This window comes from Bactrocera neohumeralis, chromosome 5 (genome assembly GCF_024586455.1).
Source record: "Bactrocera neohumeralis isolate Rockhampton chromosome 5, APGP_CSIRO_Bneo_wtdbg2-racon-allhic-juicebox.fasta_v2, whole genome shotgun sequence".
Lineage (NCBI taxonomy): Eukaryota > Metazoa > Arthropoda > Insecta > Diptera > Tephritidae > Bactrocera > Bactrocera neohumeralis.
In genome coordinates, this window is record NC_065922.1 from 64,341,920 (window position 1) to 64,367,313 (window position 25,394).

General features: G+C 33.3%; 1 protein-coding gene, 1 long non-coding RNA gene and 1 other non-coding gene across 5 annotated transcripts in view; 1 reads left to right on the forward strand and 2 right to left on the reverse strand.

Annotated features, from left to right (window-relative positions):
• Window positions 1-25,394, forward strand: part of LOC126759151 (rho GTPase-activating protein Graf) — a 204,224-nt gene that overhangs the window by 71,995 nt on the left and 106,835 nt on the right. The window lies entirely within an intron of this gene.
• On the reverse strand, window positions 2,658-2,856 carry LOC126760858 (U2 spliceosomal RNA). Its single transcript, XR_007667277.1, has one exon. It is a non-coding gene; the product is annotated as a U2 spliceosomal RNA (small nuclear RNA).
• Window positions 19,253-25,394, reverse strand: part of LOC126759204 (uncharacterized) — a 276,318-nt gene continuing 270,176 nt past the window's right edge. Inside the window, exon 2 of the long non-coding RNA XR_007666979.1 lies at window positions 19,253-19,488. This is a non-coding gene — a long non-coding RNA (uncharacterized LOC126759204). The remainder of the gene's footprint in view (window positions 19,489-25,394) is intronic.

The following is a 25,394-nucleotide window of genomic DNA, read 5'->3' on the forward strand; positions in this document are numbered from 1 at the left end:
TTACACAAGCTGTATTTTTTCGCTTTTAATTAAAGATCTGGTTCCATACGTCGGTCCGTTGGACGGCAATGAATTGACTCTCCATGGTCTTTGTGTACACTCTTAGCTGCGGCTGCTTTGTTTTCTTCACTGCGTGCTGGATGTGGTCTATTTGGTCGAATATTATCCTATAATGAATGCTGGGTCTCAAGATCGGTGATGGTGTTGCAGATAGTACGCTCATTAGGCTGATTATGTTGACCATAAGTTGAGCGAAGCGCGCGAAACACATTCTTTACAGAACGTGCTTTATCGTAATTAAGTTGAACGATTTGTAATCAGATTGTTCGGACGTAAGTCTTTCCATGGTCAATTGTCAAACAATACTGAACAAAAATTACACGACAGCTTGTCACGACTTACGCGTGATCTGTCACAAAAAACTAAAAAAAGTGCCTCTATCATCCGTTATACATATATTTGGCTTAATTTTGTCAAGGTGGAGATTAATGATAGTATAATAGTATATAATCTTTCTGCTAATGTTACACCCAATGTGGTCTCAACTTTAACTCTAAATATGATTTTTTCAATTTTCTAAAAGTGTCTACAGCATCTAAAAGTTGTATGAAATTGCGTTTCAAGTATGAAATGTCCATTTAGCTGAGGTTCCAGCTCTTTTTATTACACATAACCTCAAGCGTTCAACAGCAACACAAAAATTAACTCTTTCAACGAAATTATTGCGTCTGGCAACCCTTTTGACGTTTGCTCGCTCCAACTGACATTGAGTTCAAAACATTTTGTCACTTAATTGACTTCATTTTGTTTTTAATAGACAAATTTTCCGCTTTTCTTTTCACACTCTTGATTTCATTATACAACGAAAGCGTTTTTAATTTTATTTTCTACTTTTTTCTTCTACACAACCAAGCCATGACACTTTTACTTTTAAGTATTCTTTTTTCATAATTTTCTCATTTGACGTACATATAATTTTATGGTTGACAATTTTCACCTTACTGCTTTCTTTGGGGCGTGAATTACCGTGGTTCATATGAGTATTGTCTGACATTTTTTTTTGTTTATGTTTGAAGGTTTGTACCTAAATGTCAGCAAGTGTCAAATAAAGCCTTTAAGGTCTCTCATTGTTGTTGTTTGGTTTTTAATATTAAATTTTTCGTTTATGCTTAAGTTGTTTTTGTACTGTTTTTATACTTTCTCTTTAACTGCGGTGAGTTTTGAAATTATGCTGGTTGACATAATGCGCTGGCAGCGTCACTGAACTGTGACAAGATAAACAAATGTCACAGTTGTCTGCATAGAGAAGTGTGTGCTATATGTACGTATGTATATGTGTATTGACATATTGGCAACCTTAGTGCAAATGAAAGTTATTCAATTAGAGTTGTATAAAAGTATTAACTTACTATGGTAGAAAAGTTCATGCACCAAGAGTTCTCATTGATTTGAAAAGTGCAGATCTTATTGACAATTTTATGTTTGAAGTTAGGTTGAGTTAGATTTCATTCTACCCTCCTCCTGTTTGAAGTTAGGTTAAGTTAGATTTCATTCTACCCCGATCCTGAGATGAGTATAGCTTAAGACAAGTAAGAAGTCAGAAATTTACCGTGCTAATGTAGTAAGTAGGCTGAAGATGTAAGACTCTGAACTGATCCCAGATTTCCCCAAGTAGAACAGCTACATTTAGCGACCCCAAACCTGTCTGAACTTCGCTCGTATTCAACTCAGATATTTTTAATACAAATTTTCCACAATTTTTTTTTTGAAAAATGCACTTAGTTGGCTGAAGTTGTAAGACCCTGGACTGGTTCCTGGTTTCCTGCATACACCCCAAACATGTCTGGGCTTCGCTCGCATTCAACTCCGAGACTTTATATGCATCTTCTCCCAATTTTTATGATAATCTTTAAGGTCTCAATATTCAAAAGGTTTGTATCTGATATAAAACAAATTGATTCCTAACTAGTTTAGTCACGAAGACGATACAAATCCAATTTAAAGTGCTTACAGTTGTTATAATTATTAAGACCTATAAATAATTTAAATTTTTGCTGAAATATTAGAGTTCTCTTATAATCAGTTATAACCAGATTTGGGTGCGAAAACTGTCTTCAACGTCATTACGACATTAAAATATAAAAAATAAAAACTCAAATTTTTGAAAATTTGACAATTTTTTTTTAATAAATAAAAAAAATATAAAAACAAATCGGCCAAATCCGGGATTAGCAGGGATAGTTGTCAAATTAATTGAGGTTTTTTTTTTTGGAAAAAAAAATGGCGAACTTTCAAAAAATGGCAAACTTCCGAAAAATGGCGATTTTACTAAAAAAAAACCGATTATTTTATATAATTGATCGTGTTAAATTTTTTTCGTGTATTTTTTCGAAAAGTTCATTCAAAAACAAAAATTTAAAAAAAAGGTCCCCAAAAGTCAATTTTTACAAAAGTTATAGCTATTTGAAAATAAAAAAGCCATTTTTTTGAAAAATTCATAACATTTTTTGAAGTTGGACAAAAAATTTTGACAAAATTCTCAAAAATGTTTTTCAAAGGGTAGAAAAGGATGGCTAAGTTTCAGCAAAATCTAAAGGGTCGGGTTCAAAAGTGGTCGATTTGGTATGGAATACCCCATATGTATTCAATAATTTGAGTCGAATTCCCAGTGGTACTGCTTATCGGGACAAAAAAAGAACAAAGGTGGTGAAAAAGGTAGAGCAAGACCCTAAAACATTTCGTCCATTTCCAAAAATCAATTTAAAATTTTTTATCCTCCGATGTAGGATCTATCAGATGTTAAGCTGATAAAAACAACTAGTACACTTTGAATTTAACCATGAGCCGAGAAGCGACGCCAATAGCGAAAAGAAGGAAGGAAGGAATCAGTGCCTTAACTGTCTGTAGTCAGATTTTTAGCTTTATTTGAATAAAGTAAGCTCCAAATTGACTTTCAGTTTGAAAAACATTCGTGAAAGCTAAAAAAATTGTGTATTTCACTTCAGCAGCTTATCACGCGTTGGGGTGCAACCGCCAAAACCAAAACAAAAGCGTTGACGCCCACCTACTGACACACACTTATAGGTGTACTGGGAAAAATTTAATTTTTGCCATACCTGGCTTTGCAGTGCATAAACTTTTATATATATGTACATATATTAGGCGGTTTTCATTATACCCTCAACAGGGAATATTAAGTGTGCCACGAAGTTCATAATAGGTACTCAGAAGTAAAAGTCGGAGAGCATATAAAATATAAACTGATTAGCATGATGAACTGAGCCAATTTAACCATTTCCAATTTTCGTAATATACAAGGTCTGTCGCAAAAGAAACAGAACTTTTTAAATATAACTGTTTCTGATGGCGCCACCTATTGGTGGGTATATGAAATAAAAAGTTTGATCTCTTGTTGACATTTCGTAAAAATGTTAAGACATTTGGATAACTACAATCGATGTTATCGATCAAAAAGGTCGTAAAATGCAAAGAGCAAATATTAAATTTTGTTTTAAACCTGGGAAAGCGTTTACTGAAACATTTCAAATGATGAAAAAAGTCTATGGTGATCAGTGACTATCTCGTAGTAATGTGCATGAGTGGTTTAAGCGATTCCAAGAAGGTCGTGAGGACCTCTGTGACGATCAGAATTCGGTCGTCTTCAGAGGTCAAAAATAAAGGCAATGTTGATTTGTTTTTACGATTCCGAGAGTATTGTACACCGAGAGTTCGTCCCACCTGGCCAAACGATTAATGCTGTGTTTTACCTTGGTGTTATGAAGCGTCTTTTGTCACGCATTCGTCGTGCTCGACCACAATACCGTGAGGCAGGGTCCTGGCGCCTGTTGCACGATAATGCGCCGTGTCATCGGTCGACGCTTGTCACTGATTTTTTGACAAAAAACTCCATATTAACCATTAATCACTCACCCTACTCACCTGATCTGGCACCCTGTGATTTTTACCTATTTGGAAAACTTCATTTGCCCATGAAAGGACAATGGTTTCAGGACATTTCAGCTATCCAAAAGGCGACGACCGATATTCTCAAGAGCATTCCAAAAAATTACCTTAAACACTCATTTCAAATGCTTTGAATAAAAAAATATAACTTTTGAAAAACATCATTTCAAATGCTTTGAATATCTGAAATAAATATAACTTTTTTTTTGAAAAATATCAATATTTTTTTTTTTATTTGATGAGATCTTTACGAAATTTGGCATGGATTATGTATCAGAACAACGCTACAGTAACTGAAAACTTTTTCCGGTTTAAACTGCTATAGTCCGTAACTGACATACAAATTGTTGGAACAAAATCAAGTTTTTGTATGGAAAACTTTATTATCTATATTATTCAAGGCAATCCTGCAATCTCTGCAATCTGTTTTTTTTTCAGATCGAACCATTATAGCGTAGCTGTCTCATCAAAATTAAGTTCTTTTGAGATAACTTCCTTATTTTTATAGGGTATTCAAGCTTCGTTGCAACCGAAACTAACGTTTTTTCTTGTTTTTCATTTTACTTTGCGTTTCTTGTTTTATTTTTGGTTTTATTTTGGTTTTGCTTGTAATTTTCAATTAGTACAGTCGATAATAAAATTTTACGTCCCACGTTGACCTCTGACTTTGAAATTAAACGCTGACGCATCAAAAATTTATATGCATATATATTATGTGTATATGTTTGAATATATATTTATATGTAAATGCCAGCATTGTTCAACAGCTAGCTTCCAGTGAGCGCTGCTCATCCGCTAACCGTTAAACGTTTTGGCTCACCTTGGAAAGCATTTAAATAGGAAATCATCGATGACGCGGTTTAATGTTTATTTGTTTTTGTGATTTTTTAATGCTTTATTTTTTCATATTTTTTTTTTGTTTATTTCTTTATCACTTATTTATTACTATTTTTGTTTTTGCAAACTCTCTTTTCGGTTTACCGCATATTATTGTGTGTTTTCTTTAGCCAAGCATGTGTACATTTGCTTTGTGTTTATTTTTCGCATTTGCGAATTTGAGTTTTTGGCTCTTTCGTTTTTGTTTTTTTTTTTACAAAAATTTGCTTTATGTTGATCGAGTTTCCTTATCAATTTATTTATACTGCGAAATTTGCGCGCTTTCGTTGTTTGTTTTCTCAGTAATTTCGTAGTATTTATTGGTTTTACTAGGCATTCCTTACGGTATTTTTAAAATATTTTTAACAAGCTTCATTTATTTAAACGTACACGGTAAATCTTGGTTTCTGATCTGTTATTTCTTTTTTATCTTTGCAGGTGAGTCCGCCAAAAAATATTACATAATTTGGATAAAAGACAGGCAACAACGATTCTTACAGTGAGTAGTATGAGCAGTGATCCCAAATTGACCGCCATATTTTCTTAACTAAGTATAATATTAACTCCACTTCGTTCTACAAAAACACACACACTCTTCTTGGAACTGATCCAGAAGAGTGTGTCACACTAATATGGATTATAAATCTGGAATCTAAGCCTCCCATAACTCATCTTATTGTAACACCTACATACCTTTCTTGTTAATTCTTACAATTTGTGGTAGTCTTTAAGTAAATCTACGCCACATTTCTAAGTCTCTGAATTCAAAAACTTTTTTTTTAAGTTTTTCTTGTTTGTATATAGTTTGATAAATGTAAATATTGACTTCTAGTTTTTACTAAAGTGTGTCTATTCGAGCAGCATCAACTTTTCCCGATATAAATAATTCTCAACGAAAGGTTCGACAACGAAAGTCGAAGTTTAGGAAATTATATGCTTGACTTTTCAGCTAATTTTTTAAACACCAAAATATTTTCACCAATATAAAATGCATACCTATTACACAATTTGCCAAATCTCACCTGAATTCCAAAAACTAACTCCATGTGCGGCTTAGCCTAATTATAAATTATTGGATTTCAGAAGGCCTGCCTGACTTGAAAACATTAACTGCGCTTTTAGACAAACGTCATTGTTAACTTTTTAAAATGCTTCTTTCGAAATTTCTGCAAAAACGGTTAAAGGCGTTTCGTACTATAAGGAGTTGAGAGCGTGTTTGATACACCAACTGGCGTGTGTTGAAGTAGTAAAAGTGACCTACACCTGAAACTTGTAATGTCATCTATTGTTTATCCAGGTAATTTCAAACTTAAGGGTATATTTCTGACATAAATGATCTGTTTTTGGTTTCAAGAGTAGTGAATCTTTTGAAAACAAGCGGTTTAAAACATTTGGAAACCTCCATTGGCAGAATAACCTCCACATTTTAACCATTAACCACTCTCCGTATTCACCAGATATGGAACTTCTTCCTTTTGAAAAACACAAGCGGCGTTTGCAAAACATTCAAAAACCTCCATTGGCACCGGACGATAGAAACCGTTCAACAGATAATAGTTTGAAGCAGAAGGAGACTATTTTGAACAAAATAAAATCATCTATGGTTTTCAGAACAAAACTCCAGCTTTTCATAAAAAGGAAAATTTCTCTGTAGTTCCAATTGGCGCCACATTGCAAAAAGAAGAAATGACTAGCCTACTGTTGTTAACTCGGCTATAACCACGTAAGCGGCGTCTACGCCAGTAAAGAAGAAGATATGTAAATAAGCAACGTGACTTCTTCTTAATTTGTGTCTCAGTTTTTGAAATATCGACTTGAAAATTTTCAAATGTCTTTTTCTGCCTAACAAGCTGTTGATTCGTCGGAATCGCCGTTGTCGAATTACTATAATATACAGTGGACCAATAAAGTTTAAATACACCTAGTTCTATTAAATTTCGACACGTTTATTTGTTTCAAAATGGATAAATTTTGTGGTTTTTTTCTATCCATTTCATGATATGTATATTTAGATGAACATATCAAAATATTTTTTTTTTTTTAAAACTGGAAAATGAGCATAATTTATAGTTACGTACAGGTTTTGTGTTTACATAAAACAAAAGTAATTTTTATACTTTTAACGGGTTTTGGCCTACATTTTGTTGTTATTAGTGTCCCTAGACATCGTTGTTAAGTTTACCAATTTCTAGTATCCGGATGTTTTGACCCATTAAGTCCAACACCCATGAAGAAAACGTCGGAGATATTATATATATAAAATATATGAGATAATATGTACATACCATATGTAATAATGTCCGAATGGACGAAAACACTCCAGCTCTGCAAGTATTCGACGGGAGAAGCAGAGGAAGAGCAAAATCTCCACTCCGTTGGAAGGACCAAGTGGAGAAGAACCTGGCTTCGCTGGGAATCTCCAATTGGCGCCACATTGCAAAAAGAAGAAACGACTGAAGCGCTGTTGTTAACTCGCCTATAACCACGTAAGCGGTGTCTACGACAGTAAAGAAGAAGATATGTAAATAAGCAACGTGACGTCTATCTGTACATACGCCAACTGGTGTCTCTTCTTCTTCTTAATTTGTGTCTCAGTTTTTGAAATACCGACTTGAAATTTTTCAAATGTCTTTTTCTGCCTAAGAAGCTGTTGATTCGACAGAATCGCCGTTGTCGAATTACTATAGCATATAGCCGTAATGCAAACTGATAGATCCAACTCAAGGCCTAGTATGGAAGACGGTTTAATTTGTCAAGATATCTTTCCGAAATTTGGCAGAGATTATTAGCAAAGGCATTCTTTAGATCGGACTACTATAGCATGTAGCTGACTGATCTATCTCAAGTCCTTGTATGGAAAACTTTTGTATTTGACGAGATATCGACACGAAATTGGATGTGGATTATTGTCTAAGGCAACGATGCAAGCTGCTTATAAAATGTTTAGATCGGACCAATATAGCATAAAGCTGCCATACAAACTATTGATCAAAATCAAGATAATTCTCTTCTTATACCTTTTTGGTTGTTATGGCTTCGGTGCAGCAGAATACCGAATTCCGTTAGTAAAAATTGGTCTAACAAAGTCGCAGTTGGAGCCCAAATACTCATGAAGTACATGCCAAGTATGTACATACAGACGTACGTTCATATATGCATTCATACGTACATTCATACATAAGTTTATATATATATTCATACATATGTACTTACATGCAACTGCAATTGCAGTCAAATAGCCAGCAACAAGTCAATTAAACTGTTGCGCTACTCCACCAGCGCGCACGCCTCTGTTTGCATTGTTGTTACTAAATCGATGCACTTACACACCTATACATATGTATGTATGTGCGAGGTGTATGTATGTAAGTTTTGCCTCGAAAAATAGCACACGGTTCGTAATTTGCACATTTCTCAAGCTAAGCTGGAGTTTTTTGTTTCCACGCTGCTTTGTAAAGGTAAAAAATTAGAAAAAAAATAATGCAAAAACAACAAAAACTATAAACAACAACAATTACTGCCACCGTTTTTCGAAATGAAGTACTTTACTCCTTTGCAGTTGAATCGCAAGCATTGCTATTGTTGTTGCGCACGGTTGTCACTTTTTTGCCATGTCAAATGGAGGAAGCAAAATGTCACAGACAATAAAATTAACCCACAAAAACAAAAACAAAGCGAAAAGTGCACAAAGCATTCGCAAAAAGTACGTAAAAAAGCTAAATTAGCCGAAAGAGCTGAATAGATGCGAATGTGTAAGTGAACGAAGTGAGTTTTGTTGCGGCAAATGCACGTAAAATTACCCAAAGGCGGGAGAAAAACACAAAAAATAAAATAAAACAAAATAAAAAAATGGCAACGTGCAACTCTGAGACCCAACATAAACAAACCACATTTATATATTTGTGTGCAAAAACAATGCGATGTGGCATCTCTCTGCGAAATAATGTCAAATTAACTGCTTTGGTTATTTCGTAATGAGCCTTAAAACTGTTTTTCCGCCATGACGCTTTGCGCACTTGCTGCCTTTACACAGTTGTGCGCAAAAAAATAGTAGTGTGAGGCACACACTTGAAGATGTTTTGGGGTATAAACTGCGTTTAAGAGACAAGAGCAGTGCAGAAGCCTTTAAAAATGGCAAAACGTGAAAAAATATAATTCATATTAGGTTGGAAACCCATTGGAGTTCCAACGAAAGACAGAATAACAAAACTGAAAGGAAAAATAATATACAGACGATTTGAGGTTGGGAAGTGGAAGATGGAACCAGTAGTTGGTGGTTTGTAAGGGTTAAAACCGTTAATCTCGATTTCTACAAAACTATGTGTCGTATAGAAAAAGTTATATGGCAAAGTTGTAGGTACTGAAAAGATTTAAGGGGTATTCTGGTCCAGAAGCATGAATTTCAGGTAATTTTTAAAGTGTCGTAAAAAAAGACAATTAATTTTTTTACTATCCATTTTTTTATTAGTTATTTGTTAATTTTAGAAGAGTACAGAAAAAAATTAAAAACTGAAAAAAAGTAAAAAATTTCCAAAATTATGAGCTGACGAAGTGGGGGGTCTCTAAAAATTTCCACGTGACCATACCCATGATTTCAACCCTCCTAGTTATCTGAAACCAAAAAAAAAAAAGATTATTAATCTAGAATAATGTCGAAATGGCCGGAACTACGGAAAAGTGGGAAAATTTTTTTTCACAAAATGGCGACTGCCTGAAAAAAAAGTTTTTTTGGATCACTTTTTCCGACTATTTCGAATTTTTTAAAAATAATTAAAATAAAAATTTGGGAATGGGGCTAGTTCCAACCATAGACAAGCCTATAAAGAAGACTCTATAAAAATTTTTCAAGTAAAGTAAAGTTTCGCGTAAAGTCTTTTGTTCGATTAGTTCCGGCCGAACCAGTTTGGATGCCGGGTCAGAAAAATGCCTATATCTACGAAAATAATTTGAATTTTGAAAAATCCTCTTGTACACATATTCTTGAATAGTTAAACTTTATATATTATTAATAAAAAAAATCGATTTTTTTTAAATTTCTAGACCAGAATACCCCTTAAAACTTTTATATGAACAACATTTTCACAAAACCAGAAAACTTTAGTGAAAAATTACAATAATCAAATTTCTGGCTTACTTATTTTTCTTTGTAAACTTACCTTTTTTGTTTTAAACACACTGTAAGTTTTTATTTAAAATATTAAAGAGGAAAACTTATTTTGACTTAAAATGTTTTTTTCATAATACTGTAAAAATTTCGAATATGAATTTATCAAAAAATCCATCTCAAACACCAATTTTCACAACGAGTTATGAAAAGATTTTTTACACCACTTTGAGGATGGTCGAGATGTTTTGTATCTTCGAATTATTTTTGAAAAAAGTGAAAATTTAACACTCGTTATTATTTATCAAAAGAGTGATTAAGTTACAGAAACTCCAAGCCTTTTACAACGAAAAATGGCAAAATAAAAAATCCCGAAGCTTCATATCGCCGAAGATCGTCGAAAAAAGTCATTAACTTACTGTTAACCATTAGCCAGAAATATTATTTCTTTATAAATCTTAACTGTACAGACATAAACTTATTGGGGAACTGTCTTAACAGGGAAACCAAAGTTACTTTAGCTCACATTTTTATAGATAACTAGAGGACCCGCCCACGTTTTACTGTGGCTGATACATAGCTAGTACTATTAATACTATCTATATGATTTTTATTAGTTAGATTATAAGTATTAGTTAAGGAATAATCGCATTTTTGCTGAAGCAACTTGTGTTAGTTTACAAAAAAATGAATCAAAAAGCATTTCGTGCGTTAAGAAAGAATTGGTTTTTGGGGTAAAAATACTATTGAATTTGGGCTGTCCATCAGTGAAATCAATCAGGGTTCAATCGATTGTCAGCCTAGTGGACTGCATATTAAGAAACGGTTCTCAAGCGTGGAAAGACAAAAAAATCGGCTGGCAAGGTTATGGCAACAGTCTTTTGGGATGCCCGTGGTATATATTATTCATCGAATGATAAATGAGCCAGTTTTAATTCATTGCACTGTGTATTTGATTGCAGTTCTATTCTACCATTCCCAATATTTAGCAATTTTATTATTTTTCAGGAAGGATCAGTTTGAAATTGTACGCATATATGTATGTATGTACTTCATCGTTCCCGTTTAAATATTGCATTGCTCTGTGCAATGCTTCGAAAAGATTTCTGTTCAAATTTTAATAGACCTTTTTATCAACACTTCAGTTATGCCGCCATTTTTTTATGCCACATCTTTTGCAATTTTAAATTGCCTGTCAAGATAACCCCTCCAATAGTTAGCAGGTATGAAAAAAATGTTATAGCTACCCATAGATGTATTGAATCACCCAATTTATTACTTAGGAACGAACAACTCTGTCCACATTATGAAAACTTGTCTACAAATGTCGCCTTTTACTTTGGCATCGTTTTGTTTATTGCACGTTTACGCCAATTTAAGGTTTGAATATTGGATACTGCGATGGTAGCGCAATCTATCGGATCCAATGTAAAACATTCTAAAATTAGCAATTAATTACAAATGAAAAATTAATTTAAAAAAACATTTTCCAGTGGACCAAATTGTGAATCTAAACCATCCTCGAATCTCCTTGAACACACACAAAAAATTTCATCAAAATCGGTCCAGCCGTTTAGGAGCAGTTCACTTACAAACACCCTGTCTGAAGATTTATATATATAAAGATAACAAAAATAAACTATTTACCAAATATAGTACTTAGATAGTGGGAGTCATTGTCCGCTTGTATTCTAGAGTCTATAGCTGAAATTAAGTATATTATTTGCTGTCACTGTTTACTTTGATTTTCGAATGTTGGTTTCTTGCATCTTTTCTGTAAACTTATTTATGCTTTTCTTTTAGTCATCACTGTACTGTAGATGTACACTTGCGCGCAATTAAAAAATTTATCTAGAGTACGAGATTCCATTGATTTTTTATGCCACATTTCTAAGAATTTCTTAATAAACTAAAACTTATTTCAAATATAAGAGAGAAAAAGAGCAATTTGAAGAAAATTTTTAAAAATTTACTCAGAATTCTCCAAATAATACCTACATACTGCTTTTTTTTAGGAATTCTTACGAATGAAATTAATTTTAATTGATAAAGAACATTAAACGAAAGCAAAATTATATTATACAAAAACCGAATATATAAGTATAAATGTATATTTTTTATAAACTTTTTTATAGTAAAAATAAATATATTACTTTTAATAATATTATTAAAATTTTTAAGATCTAATATTTTTGATGACATAAAAAATTAAATTAAAAATATCTTTAGCAAGCCTTCTGTTAGTCCTTTACCACTTGGCCTTAATCTTCCACTGCTTTTCCCGGCGGGTACTGCGTCTAATACTCTGAGAGCTGGAGTGTTTTTCTTCATTTGGACAACATGATCGAGCCAGCGTAGTCGCTGTCTTTTAATTCGCTGAACTATTTCTATGTCGTCGTATATCTCATACAGCTCATTTCATCTATTGAGATCATGAACATTCCTAAGGCCGATTCATCAGACTTTGTCATCGCTTATTCCTTTTCACCCTTTTCAACATATGTATAACAGAACGGGGATATTGCGGGACTTATGGAATTGGATCTTTGTTCGTCGAGAGAGGACTTTACTTTTCAATTGTCCACTCAGTCCAAAGTAGCACTTGTTGGCGAGAGTGGTTCTGTGTTTACACAGCCGTATTAGTTTGGCGTCATAAAGGCTGCACCTTTTCGTGCTGTCAAAACCAGCTCTGAAATCGACGAAGTGGTGGTGTGTTGATCCTCTTTTCTCGGGTCTTTTCCAAGATTTGGCGCATGGTGAATATCGGGTCAGTTGTTGATTTTCCAGGCCTAAAGCCACACTGATAAGGTCCAATCAATTTAATGCATTTCGAGCTCTCAGATAAGCATGTTTCGGACCACGGCGAAGTCGTTTAGCCTCAACCCATTTGGAGATATTTCATCGTGAGGGGAAAAAATTAAATGTTTTTTTCATTTTACTTTATTATAGAACATATTGAAGACTAAATTAAATTAAAAAAATTCAAAAAGTTCTGAAATAATTTTATGAAATAAAAGTAATTTAAATAACCTAAAAATAATTTTTTTAAATAAAAATTTAATTTAATTAATTTAAATTTACTAAAAATTAATTTTTTTTAAATTTTTAAATTTATTAAAAATTAATTTAATTTAAATAATTTAATAATTTAACCTAAAAATAAATATTTTAAAATTAAAATTTAATTTAAATTTATTAAAAATTTATTTTTTTAAATTTTTAAATTTATTAAAAATTCATTTTTTTTAATTTTTAAATTTATTAAAAATTCATTTAATTTAAATAATTTAATAATTTAACCTAAAAATAAATTTTTTAAATTAAAATAATTAAAAAAAAATTAAATTTTTTAAATTAAAATAATAAAAAAAATTAATTTTTAATAAATTTAAAATAAATTTTAATTTTAAAAAATTTATTAAATTTATTAAAACAATTAAAAAAAAATTAATTTTTAATAAATTTAAATTAAATTTTAATTTTAAAAAATTTATTTTTAGGTTAAATTATTTAAATTAAATTAATTTTTAATAAATTTAATTTAATTTAATTAAATTATTTTAAAAACGTTATTATTATTTTAAAATAAAAATTTATTTAAAAAAAATTCATTTCAATATAAATATAGTTTCAAATTTGAATGAATCGGAAAATAATTATAATTTTTTTGTTTAAAATAAAATTTAAAATATTTGAAAATATTAAAAACAAAAAAATAATAAAATTTAGTATAAAATAATAATAAAATTTTCTCATTTAAATAAGTAATTTTGTGTAAAATATTTGAAGCATTTTTTAATTTTTTTGTAAATATCGTTTTTGTTTATTAATTATTATCTTTTTTTTGTTTATTAATTATTATCGTTTTTGTTTTTTGTTTGTTTATTAATTATTATTGTTTTTGTTTTTTTTTGTTTATTAATTATTATTTTTTTATATAATTTGCTTCTGTGAATTCTTAGTTCTACGTTTCTAAAGCGCTTTAGTTCTTTTCAGCATTTTATGCTCTTACAGTTTTCCAATTTTTTCCCGCTCATTTTCACCTTACGCCAAACACTCTCAACTGCTCTCCATTACTCGAATGTTTTGCCACACTTTATGTGTTTATTTCGTAAATACTTGTAGCGATTACGTGTTGCTATTGCATTATAGGCACTTATGTAAGCATACATACATATATATTGCGCATACTGTACGCCAATTTGATTGATTGGCTGATTGATGAAGTGCTCATCGCACGGAATGGGTAATTTTGCGCATCGTCGATTATTGCAGTTGAAGTGGAAAAACTTGTCGATAACATCGGCGAATGCGAGCATATGGAACGCCCATTGTCAATAGTGTTGCCAACGAGTTTTGATAACGAAAAGTAGTTAAGTAGTGTACAGACGCTATATGGCAAATATAGAGAATAGGAGTTTAGGAGTTTATGTGAAGTTGGCAGTGGAAGGGGAAGCGATCGATGCATATGTCTGTTACCTTATTTCGAATCACGCTTAAGTATTTTTTTTTTAAGTTTTTGAGAAAGGTTGCATTTAGGTACATATATCCGACACAAATTTACTGGCACTCAAAATATTATTCTAGTTTGCCCAAGCACAAGCTGGACCACGACTCGACGACCAGCCGCATTTGTTTTAAAGGTAAACTTATTTATTGGCTAATAATTATTATGAATATCCGTCGAGCTTTTAGGGCGATTCACTATCGACCCAGTATAGGCTCGGTATAATCAGCAATCACTCGTTTTGATGTAGTCACAAAGTATTCAAGTTAACTACCGCGCGTATTTCATTCTATTTTAAGACCTATCTTCAACGAGGTTACGTGTTTAACTAGCATAACGTGAATTATAGTTCCGTTTGTGTTTCAGTCACTAGATTTAATGGATATCTTTGGATACACTTAATCTTTACCGAAGGCGTTTCAAACATTGATTTAACATAATAGAAAAGTGTTTGGCCTCGAGGTTCACCAGATCGTTTTTATCTAACCTGACAAAACGGTTCTCTGTTAGTTTGATCTATGACCTTTCACGTTGAATCCAACTAGCTCCACCAGATTGTTAATTGCAGCTGAGTTTGTCCTTCATTCAGACTTTTTCGAGCAAATTTTTTCATAGCTATGACCTCGACACTTCAAGTTAATATCAGTTGCACTGCAGCTAACTAGATCAGGCGAAAATATTTAGCTCAGCGATAAGGAGTTGGTGTTGTACTTCAGATTCATTTTGAAGAAAAAAGTTTTCTTATCAGTAAACCCTGTAATTCCCCAGTTTGTGTGACACTTCTACAGTGTACTCGATATTAAGAAGTGTGGGTAACTTTTATAAATAAAATGTAATAAATAATTTGCACGGAAATAAATGAGTGAGTAACTGCACAACTTGCTGATCTTGCCAGCGTTATGGGCGCAGCTGTGACGTAAGAATTTGAGTTGAGTCTCTGTATAGAAAAATGACTTTATGAGAAGCGTGCGTTATCACTACAAACACAGCTCTGGGAATTGAGGCGTTGCCCGAATTCCAGCGCGCGTCGCTTTTGACGCTGACCGCGGCCCGCGTCTGACTGGGCGGAAGACCCATCGCCGCAGAACTTTAGTTGAATGCTGTCTGAGTCGCCAGCTACTGCCATGACTACATAAAGATGCCTGTAGGCAAAAGCTAAGTGCGTGTGAGTGTGCGCGGCATGGATAGTTATTGTCTGCGGCGAACAATGGACACATAATCAGCGCGACTTCTGCTCCAGATATAGCTAAATGCTAAGAAATCGGGCATACAAAGTACGCAATGCAAATGCGCTGACAAAACTGCCGCCGCACTTCCCTTCCACAGCGCCACATGAAGACTCATATCACTTTCTTTATTTTTTCGCTGCGCCGCGTCGCTGATATGAGTGCAGCGCGTCAATGCCCAAGGCGCGCGGCATCGTGTGCAATCACAAAAATTCCATTGCATTGTTTGTGATGGACATCTGAATACGCGTCGCAAGTACTTCCAATCCTATTTGTGTTTGTTGCTGGGCGTAAATTAGCCGAAAAAGTATTCATATGCTGTGCGGCTGCGAACAAAGAGCTTTTAGCAGCGAAAATTCTATGCAAAGCGTCTGATTTGGCAGTGGTATGCGCGTAGAAGCAACAGGAAATCCATCCGGTAGATTATTTGTGTGCTATTCAGCGGTCCACTGTCGCCACACGAAAGCCGGTGAACAAAGAAACATCACGACGGCTTCCGAAATATGCCAAAAATGCATAGAATGCGTCTTTATTCAGCAGTTTTTCATAGAATTCCTTAAGGAGCGTTGGTCATTTGCTAGGGAATTTATACACTCGTTTCTTAAAGAAATGTTTCTGCTTCGTAAAAATTTAAATATTCGTTTACAGCGGAAATTCTTGCATAAAGAAGTAAGAGGAATGTCAGTAAAATAAAAAATATGACAAAAACAAGCATTTTTCTTCACTGAAACTACGCTTAATACTTCGTTTGTGGATGAATATGAAACATCAGTTGAGCCAACCAAAAGCTAAACAGTTCTCAGAGGTCTCATGATGACAAAATTCCATGTCGACTTCCAAATAACTGAGGCCGCTTGAAACTCTGAAGTATTTATAAAGTTGATAACTCAGAATATAGTGCTTTTCTAATAAAACTCCCTAAAGAATGTTTGAATATATGGTATGTATTATAAGGTCCGAACTGACCAATAATTCTGGTTATTTTTTCAGCTCCTATAATATGTACTCAATTTATTTCAAACTGATGGGATCCGCCTTTCAGTTGAGTGTATTAAGCGAAGAATCAGCTCGTCGTTCTTACATTAATGATCTTTCAGATGCCGATTTCATTATAAATAGCTTGGATTAGTAGCTCTATGGTGGTTCAGTGAAAAACAGCCTCTAATATGTGAAACAATCATGGTCATAAATTCGTAGAGTCATATATTTACTGCGGACAGATTAAATGTGTATGTATCAGGTTAAACTCCAGGCAGATCGTTCATCATTGGAAGTGGACAACCTTTTGAAGGTTGTCAAAACCCGGGTCGGTAAGCACTGAACCTTTTCAAAGATGGCTCAGCGGAGGAATAGTCTTATTTGTCGGGAAATTTTAGCATATCAGATCAAATCAGATTTATTTCTCGATATTCTCTAGACAGATCGTTCTGGGTTTGAAGTGAAAAAGCTTTGGTAGGTTGCAAAAACTCTAATCTGTTAGTACTGAATCTTTTCAAATGTGGTTCAGCAAAAAAGTAGTCTGTTATGCCGGAGTTCAGCTTCCAGATTACAGACTCCAATTCCACTGTTATGTCTTCGACTTCTCAATATTTTATTGATATTAATGCGGCTTGAACGCTAAAGAGAGCTACAGAGACCATATAAAATTTATAGAAGACTTCCGATGATTATAGAAATTGTTGAGAATCTGACAGGTGACCGATATGATGAAGGTACGCTATGAACCTATTCTTATTTTTCAAATTATGATTTGAAACTGCTGATAGAAGACCTGCTTTTGAGTTGAAGACACAGTTTTCCTACATTTTACGACTCATAAGAGATTAAGTAATGTGTTGTCCACTCAAAAGTATCACCCAAAACATTTCAGGTCTTTTTGAAATCTATTTTGTTTTCTCATAAGGTGATTTTTTCTCAATTCAATCTACAAGGCTGGGTATAACCAAAACTAATGTTTGCTGAGTTAGTTGTTAATATTTCGCTTGCATTGTCTAAAGACCTGTAATTCTCAACTACTTTAAGAAAATAAAAAAAAGAGTACTTTTTCTATATTTATGATTAAGAAAATGGTTTTAAAACTGTATCTATATATATCATTTTATATGGGATTGGAAGGGAATCATGCACTATGAGGTCATTTTATGCGGCAAGTAATGTAAGCAGACTAGACTCAGTTGTTGAGATATCGATCTGAAACACACATCCTTTTTTATCCAAGAAGCTGCTCACTACTCGGAACCGCCGATATCGTTTTCCTATACCATATATGTAGCTGCCATGCATGCATCATTGTCTAAGGCAAGTGTAAAATTCGTGCAGAAATAGTTCAGTTGGAACCACTATAGCATTTAGTTGCCATATAAAGTGACTAACCAAACACAACCTATTATAAGAAAACTTGAACCTGTGTAGGGTATTATAACTTCGTTGCAGTTTTTCTTGTTTTATTTGCATTTATAGATGATCTCTCTTCAGGAGACGCTTAAGTCGTGTCTACATTAAGAAGAATCTTTCAGTTATTTATTTTAATGTCACCCTAATGCGCATACCTTTGTCTGTGTTTCGCATAAAAATCATAAAACAATGCTATATCACTGCCAGCATGCATACATATGCGCTTTTATGCATGTCACATGCGCATGCGCACGGCATGTCGAACCGATTAGTGACGACATGTCAACGCGCGACGCTGCTTGCCACTGCATTAAGCACCAAAAGACAAGGTAATAAAATAATATCATTTTTTCTGCTATTTTTTATATCTCCAACAATATTTTTGAATGAAAATGTGCATAAAAAATATGGCTAAGCACGTTCCTTGCGCATTTAACAAAGTATGCAGCGGCAAAACAAAAACAAGAGGAAGCAGCGGCAAACAAAACAAATTAAATTACTCTTAGCTTCAAGTGCACTTTTATGTACTTATGCGCATACTTTCTTGCACAAAAAAAGTCTAAAAACATTTTATTGCATATGCGTGGCAACCTCACTCCACTTCACTCCACTCCATTTACGTTTGTAATGTGAGCCATCAAGCATACAAATCAGCAACAAATAGCCTTAAGTGGGCAGCGCCCAACGCTCAGCGTAAATTGCCTCGTATTATATTGCTTTTATTTATCAATAATATTGTGCAATAACGCATGCCATCGTGCTTTACTTGATCCCGGGGATTACGTGTGTTGGAAAGTGGCGTTGCCGCTTAATTATGTCGCAATCTGAAAGAGGCGCGGCGGTTGATTTTAGACTGTGCGGCTGTAAACTTTCTTTTTAGCTCTTTGCTGTGGCATGTATTTCTTTAGTGGAGCTCAATCAAGCCAATATAATGGTTTCACAATATATTTGTGATCTTGCTCAATCCCCCGGGGACGGGGACCCCTTTAATTTTTTATATATTTATTAAATAATTATTCAGATCAGACCACTATAGCATATACAAATGTAGCTGTCATACAAACAGTTCGATCAAACTCAAGAACAAGATCTTTTTGTATCCTTTTATGCTATAAAAAATACACGTGTGAAGGGTATTACAGGGTTCGGCACTCGAAGTGTACCAATTAAAAAAGCCATAAATTTGGTTTGGAAAATTATTTTTATTTATTTTAAAGTACAAAATGTGTGAAAATAATCATAAATTCAGGACCAATTCACTTTTGCTCGATATGACCACCTTTTGCCTTAACTATGGCCTTGAGACGGTCAAAAAACGAATCGCAAGCTGCCCGAATGCGACTTGCCGGTATTTTGGCCCACTCACGGACAATGGCTTTCTTCAGCATCTCGAGACTGGTGTATTTTTTACTTCGGACCTTGCTCTCCAAAATGGCCCAGAGAGAATAATTCATTGGATTCGCATCTGGTGAATTTGAGAGCCATTGTGTGGTCGTAATGAAGTTCGGAACGTTGTTTTTCAGCTATTCTTGGTTCACTCGCACTTTGTGAGACGGTGCTGAGTCGATACAATCAAAGTTTATGTTTTTTCTTATTCTTACTTATTTTTTATTTAATTTTGTTTCATGTTTTCATGAATTTTTTAATTTAATTATTTTTTTATAATTTTCATTAATTATTATATTTTTCATTAATTATTTTTATTGAATTTTCGTGCATTCGCCCATTTAATAGTCCTACAGCAATTATTCGGTAAATGCCGTTTTTTATTTTTTCATTAACGTTTTTTTGCCACACACATTTATTTTTGAAGATAATTTCATTTAAATGTTGACTCATGTGGTTTCAACAAGATGGCGCTACATGCCACACAGCTCGCGATTCTTATTATTAATTCATCTCAAGAAATGGACCCGTAAGTTGGCCACCAAGATCATGCGATTTAACGCCTTTAGACTATTTTTTTTACGTGCATTCGCCCATTTAATAGTCCTACAGCAATTATTCGGTAAATGCCGTTATATTTCAGTTATCTAATCATTCGCTTGTTATTTCTAACTCGCAAGTCAAGTTCAATGCTCTAACGGTTCATCTATAAATTACCCGCTTTATCTTGTCCATTAAAAGTAATAAAAATCAAAGTTTTACTATTTTCGCTTTACATTGAGTTTTTCCACGCATTCAAAAGTTCAAGTGCTGAAAATTTTACGATCCAACACTAAACTTCTCCGAGCATGCCAACAGAAATATTTACAAAGCCAATATCAATATTTTTTCATTTAACTTTATATCTAAAAATAGTTGCACGTGCACGTGGCAATGACATTTATGTGAAAAACATAACAAGCGCCAAGAAAGTGGTGAATATAGTTTGTATTACAAAAATGGAAGTTATGGCAATAATAACATTGTAATAAAGCATAAGTGCGGCAATAAGTGTCATAACATATGGCTTTGGTTTGAATTTGCACTGTGCGCGTATATTAGGGTGTGCGCAAAACTTATATTTTCTTGTTTGTGACATTATTGCATTTAAGGGGGTATTCTGGTCTAGAAATTTAAGAAAATCGAAATTTTTTTTATTTATATATTCAAAGTTTAACTATTCAAGAATATGTGTTCTCAAAATTCAAATTATTTTTTCCTGAAAACTGGTTGTAACTAATCGAACTTTTTCGGAAACTTTAAACGATATCCACGATTTCTCACGGTTCTACGTGACCGATTTACTTGAAATTTTTATAGAGTCTTCTTTATGGGCTTGTCTATGGTTGGAGCCCCATCCCCAAATTGTTATTATTATTATTTTTAAAAAAATCGAAATAGTCCGAAAAAGTGATCCAAAAAAACTTTTTTTTCAGGCAGTCGCCATTTTGTGAAAAAATTTTTTCCCACTTTTCCGTAGTTCCGGCCATTGCGACATTATTCTAGATTAATTCTTTTTTTTTGGTTTCAGATAACTAGGAGGGTTGAAATCATGGGTAAGGTCACGTGGAAATTTTTAGAGACACCCCACTTCGTCAGCTCACAATTGTTGAAATTTTTTCCTTTTTTTAGTTTTTAATTTTTTCTGTACCCTTCTAAAATTAACAAATAACTAATAAAAAAATGGATAGTAAAAATATTAATTGCCTTTTTTTACGACACTTTAAAAATTACCTGAAATTCATGCTTCTAGACCAGAATACCACCTTATTTATTATTATATTAGCCTCAGTAAATAGAGGCACCCCAATTATTCTTACTTATGTTATTGATTCCTTAATTGAAGGCATACATGTACAATTTGACACGGCTTAGATATGAATAACCTGGTACTTTCATCACAAAATATATTGGAAGTAGGGTCACCCTAATAAAACATGTTTACTGAATGTAGTTCCAAGCTCCTACGGGGAACAACGTGTATTATAATGTCAAAATATTTTCAAAGCATTCATTCCTAATAAAAATTTATGAAGCGAACCACCCTACTGAAAAACATACTGACAAAAACTTTAATTTTTGGTTAGTATCAAACACACAAATTATTTTGAATATTTTTTATTTATTTATTTCTGTAAATATGAGCACCCTAATGAATAAATTTTAACACTAAAAATTTTTTTGTGATGGTTCTCAGACCTAATATTAGTTTTCATAGCAGTTATATTCAAATAACTTGATATTTATATGATGACGTAAACTTTCTAAAAGTGGGGTTACCCTAATAAAAAGAAAAATGTACAAAATAACTTTTTGTTCATCGCTACTACTAATACTAATACTGCTATTTTGTTTCTTTTATATAAACGAAATCCGATGTCTTGGTATTTATAATCTAAGGCCATAAACAATTAAAACTGGACTACCCTAATGAACATTGTTTATATTAACTGATTGCTAACATAATGCAGGATTAAATCCAATTTTATGGAAGATAGAAGCTTGTACTTTTATAATTAGGGTCTCCCTAATGAAAAAAACGTCACATGCTTCATGTTGGTTTATACAGATTTATTCATAATTCGTCGAAAATATAGTTACCCTAATGCAATTATTTTAAAAGCATGCTATGTTAATATTAATTGATAGAATATAACATTTTATAGCATTGATCATTGTATTAATCATTTATAAATTCTATTTTGAACTTTGGCTAACCCTAATGGAAGAATATTAATACTGGTTTTGTCTTTTCCTATATTATCACGGTAGTGGTAGATTAAAAATAGTTTAGTGGAAAAAATACATATAATATTATATTTTACAGTTAGCACTACCCTAATGAAAAAAATTACCGATTTTTTTTTATCAAGTATAGACACAAACGTCATGTTTTTAAAAGATATTAACATTTTCATAATTTCCCAAAATAAGTACATTCTAAATATGTATACCACCCTAAAGAAAAAAAACGTACTGACTTTTTTTTTATCAAGTATAGATATAAATATCATGTTCTTAAAAAATAGAAAATTTTTCTTAACTTCCTTAAAATAGATTCACCCTAATATTTGCTATGAAACACATATTTTGTCTGAATTTTATTAAATTATAATTATAAAAATAATTTCTTAAAATATGTCTACCCTAATATTTACCGCTGAACATTTTTTTTTTTCAACTGAAACATTATCGTCTAAGAAATACGGAAATCAACGTATTCTCCTTCAACTCTTTATCCACAATTAATGCCTAAAGCCCTAACTCTTAAGTCAGTACCATTGTCTTCGCAGAAAGGCTGCAAATATTATTGTTGCCAACTCTTCCCATGCAGTTTTTTCACCACCCCAACAAAATCAACTCCGCTTCTAGCAACAAAAACAACTGCAACTTCAAACAATGCTGCGAAATTTGTAAATCTCCCAAGTTATGTAAATGCTGTGGAGAGTTAACGTTTTGTTTTATACTCTCCTCCCTTACAAATTGACACATGACAGATTGTTGTGCGGCATTCACTTGTCAACGTGACAATATCTGCTGCTTCCGCTTGCCATAGCAACCGTGTGTCGGCGCCTGATGCGCGAATCATTTGGTTTTGCACTCACAGAAACATATTTACATTTATACTTTACACACTCGTCAAACCCTTGAAATGGAAAGATTCTTTAATTGTCAGTGCAGGCATTTTAATTAAGAGTCACGTGCTCTGATTGCAGGCATGCATGCTTAGGTTACAGAGGGCGTGCATATTAATAACGATGAATATTCAAATGTTGTAATTTTTCTGTATTTTTTTTTTGTATAAACCCGCTCGAAAGTCGGATAGTGATGGCTTAAAAAACAAGAGTAGCGAATAATGAGTAGTAAAATGTAAAGGTTAAGATCTTAGACAGCTGTTTCAACGAACTTATGGTTTCCCTTCACTTAAGCTTCTCTTAACAAATCCGGCTCTCTGCCTTGGTGTGTTGATTTGTATAAGAAACAAGAAAAACGTTAATATAATACGCTACGCAAATTCAAAAGATTCACTTCAAGACCTTTATTTCAATCGGTCAGTTTGTAGGGTAGATATAAGCTATAATGTTCCGATCTGAACAACTTCCATGAAAATAGTAGTGTTGCCTTAAACAATAACTCGAGCCAAATTTCGTAAATATATCTCGTCAAATGAAAGGGTTTTTCATAGCATTTGATTCCGATCATATATTATAGTTTGTTTGTATGGCAGCTATGTGCTATAGTACTCCGATGTGGAAAATTTCTTCAGATATATAGCTTTAGACAATAATCCATGTAAAATTTCGTTTTGATATCTGGTATCCTGGTTCCGATTAAGGTAATGAAGAAGGATATGTGCGAAATTTCAGATCAAAGCCTCAAAAAATGAGGGTTTAGTTGGTATACCTGTATACACAGACGGTCAGACCGACTTGGGTAAATCGACTCAGCTCGGCACGCTTGATCATTTATTTTTTATAGGGCTGTTTCCTTTTGGGTGCTATAAACATCGTGGCAAACTCGATATGCCCTATTCTAGGTATAAAACACAAAGACGACTGGTGACACCGCTTACCGCTTATTTTGATCTCATACAACCCATATATCATACAACCCTCATTTACTTTATTTTCACTTAGATCGGGAAGTCGGTTTTAAAACATTCACTGTTGATGTCAGGAATCAGTTAAAATATGAGTTTTGACAGCTTTCATCTGTTAATTTTTTCTTCAAAGACTAACACCGAATATTGCTGAGTTGAATTTTATTATTTGGTCGCTTTTTTAGCCTGTTCTTCTGATTTTGCTGTTCTGTCGGAAAAAACTGAGAGGAACTCCAGTTGAAATTCATTTAGTAACTAGTTCCTTTCAGAGTGAAATCCTCGCAACATTTCGATACCATTTTTGTAGTACGATTTGTCCTTTGCTTCTAAATAGGTCTCAGTTTCGGTGATTACCTTTTCATGCGACAAAAAGTTATTCCCAGCGAGCATTCTTTTGAGATCTGATCACAAAATATAGTCGCTGTTTGATCCAGTTGATCTAGAGAATATCTAGAATCTAGAGGTGGATGCGGCAGCAATTCGATGCTCATTTCATGAATTTTAGCCATCGTTTTTACTGAATTGTGACACGGTGCATTGTTTTGTTGAAACAGCACTTTCTTTTTCTTACCGCCGTTTTTCAGCGATTCTTTCAAACGATCCAATAGTCGCTGTTGATAGTCCTCCATTCTTCAAAGTAGTCAATAAAAACTATTCCATGCGTATCCCAAAAGATCATAACCTTGTCAGCTGACTATTGCGTTTTTCCACGCTTTGGAGCGTGTTCATCGTGTGCAGTCCATTCGGATGACTGTTCATTGAACTTCGGAGTAAAGAGATGTTTTGTGCCTGCTATCTCGAACAACTTCACTTTGCGGCGAACTTTTTTGATGTTTCCATCGGCAACAATATCTTTTGCGTGCACTGCGTTCACCGTCTTCGGTGCTCATTTCACCACATTTAAACTTAGCATGCCAATCCTTGAATATTGTTTTCCTGGGCGAAACTCCTTTTTATCAATTTCTTCACAATAACGAAATTTGCTTCAATCAAAATGAAATAATTCACAAAATAATGATCCGACAGCTGTCCAATTTATACAAGCATCTTCTAAAGGTTACGGCTGACTTAAAATCATGTGGATTTAATTCTAGTAGTGCCATCTATGCGTCAGGCCGAGGGCTTTTTTTTGTTATATTTCAAGGTATAATAACGACTGAAATTTATTTAATTTGTAATGGAAAACATTTTGAAATAACTTGCTATTTTTGCTATACTAAAAACTAACTTCGGTCCGCCAAGCCTGCAAGCTTTAAATAGTGGCAAAACGAACAAACAACTGGCGAAAAACGAATTGAC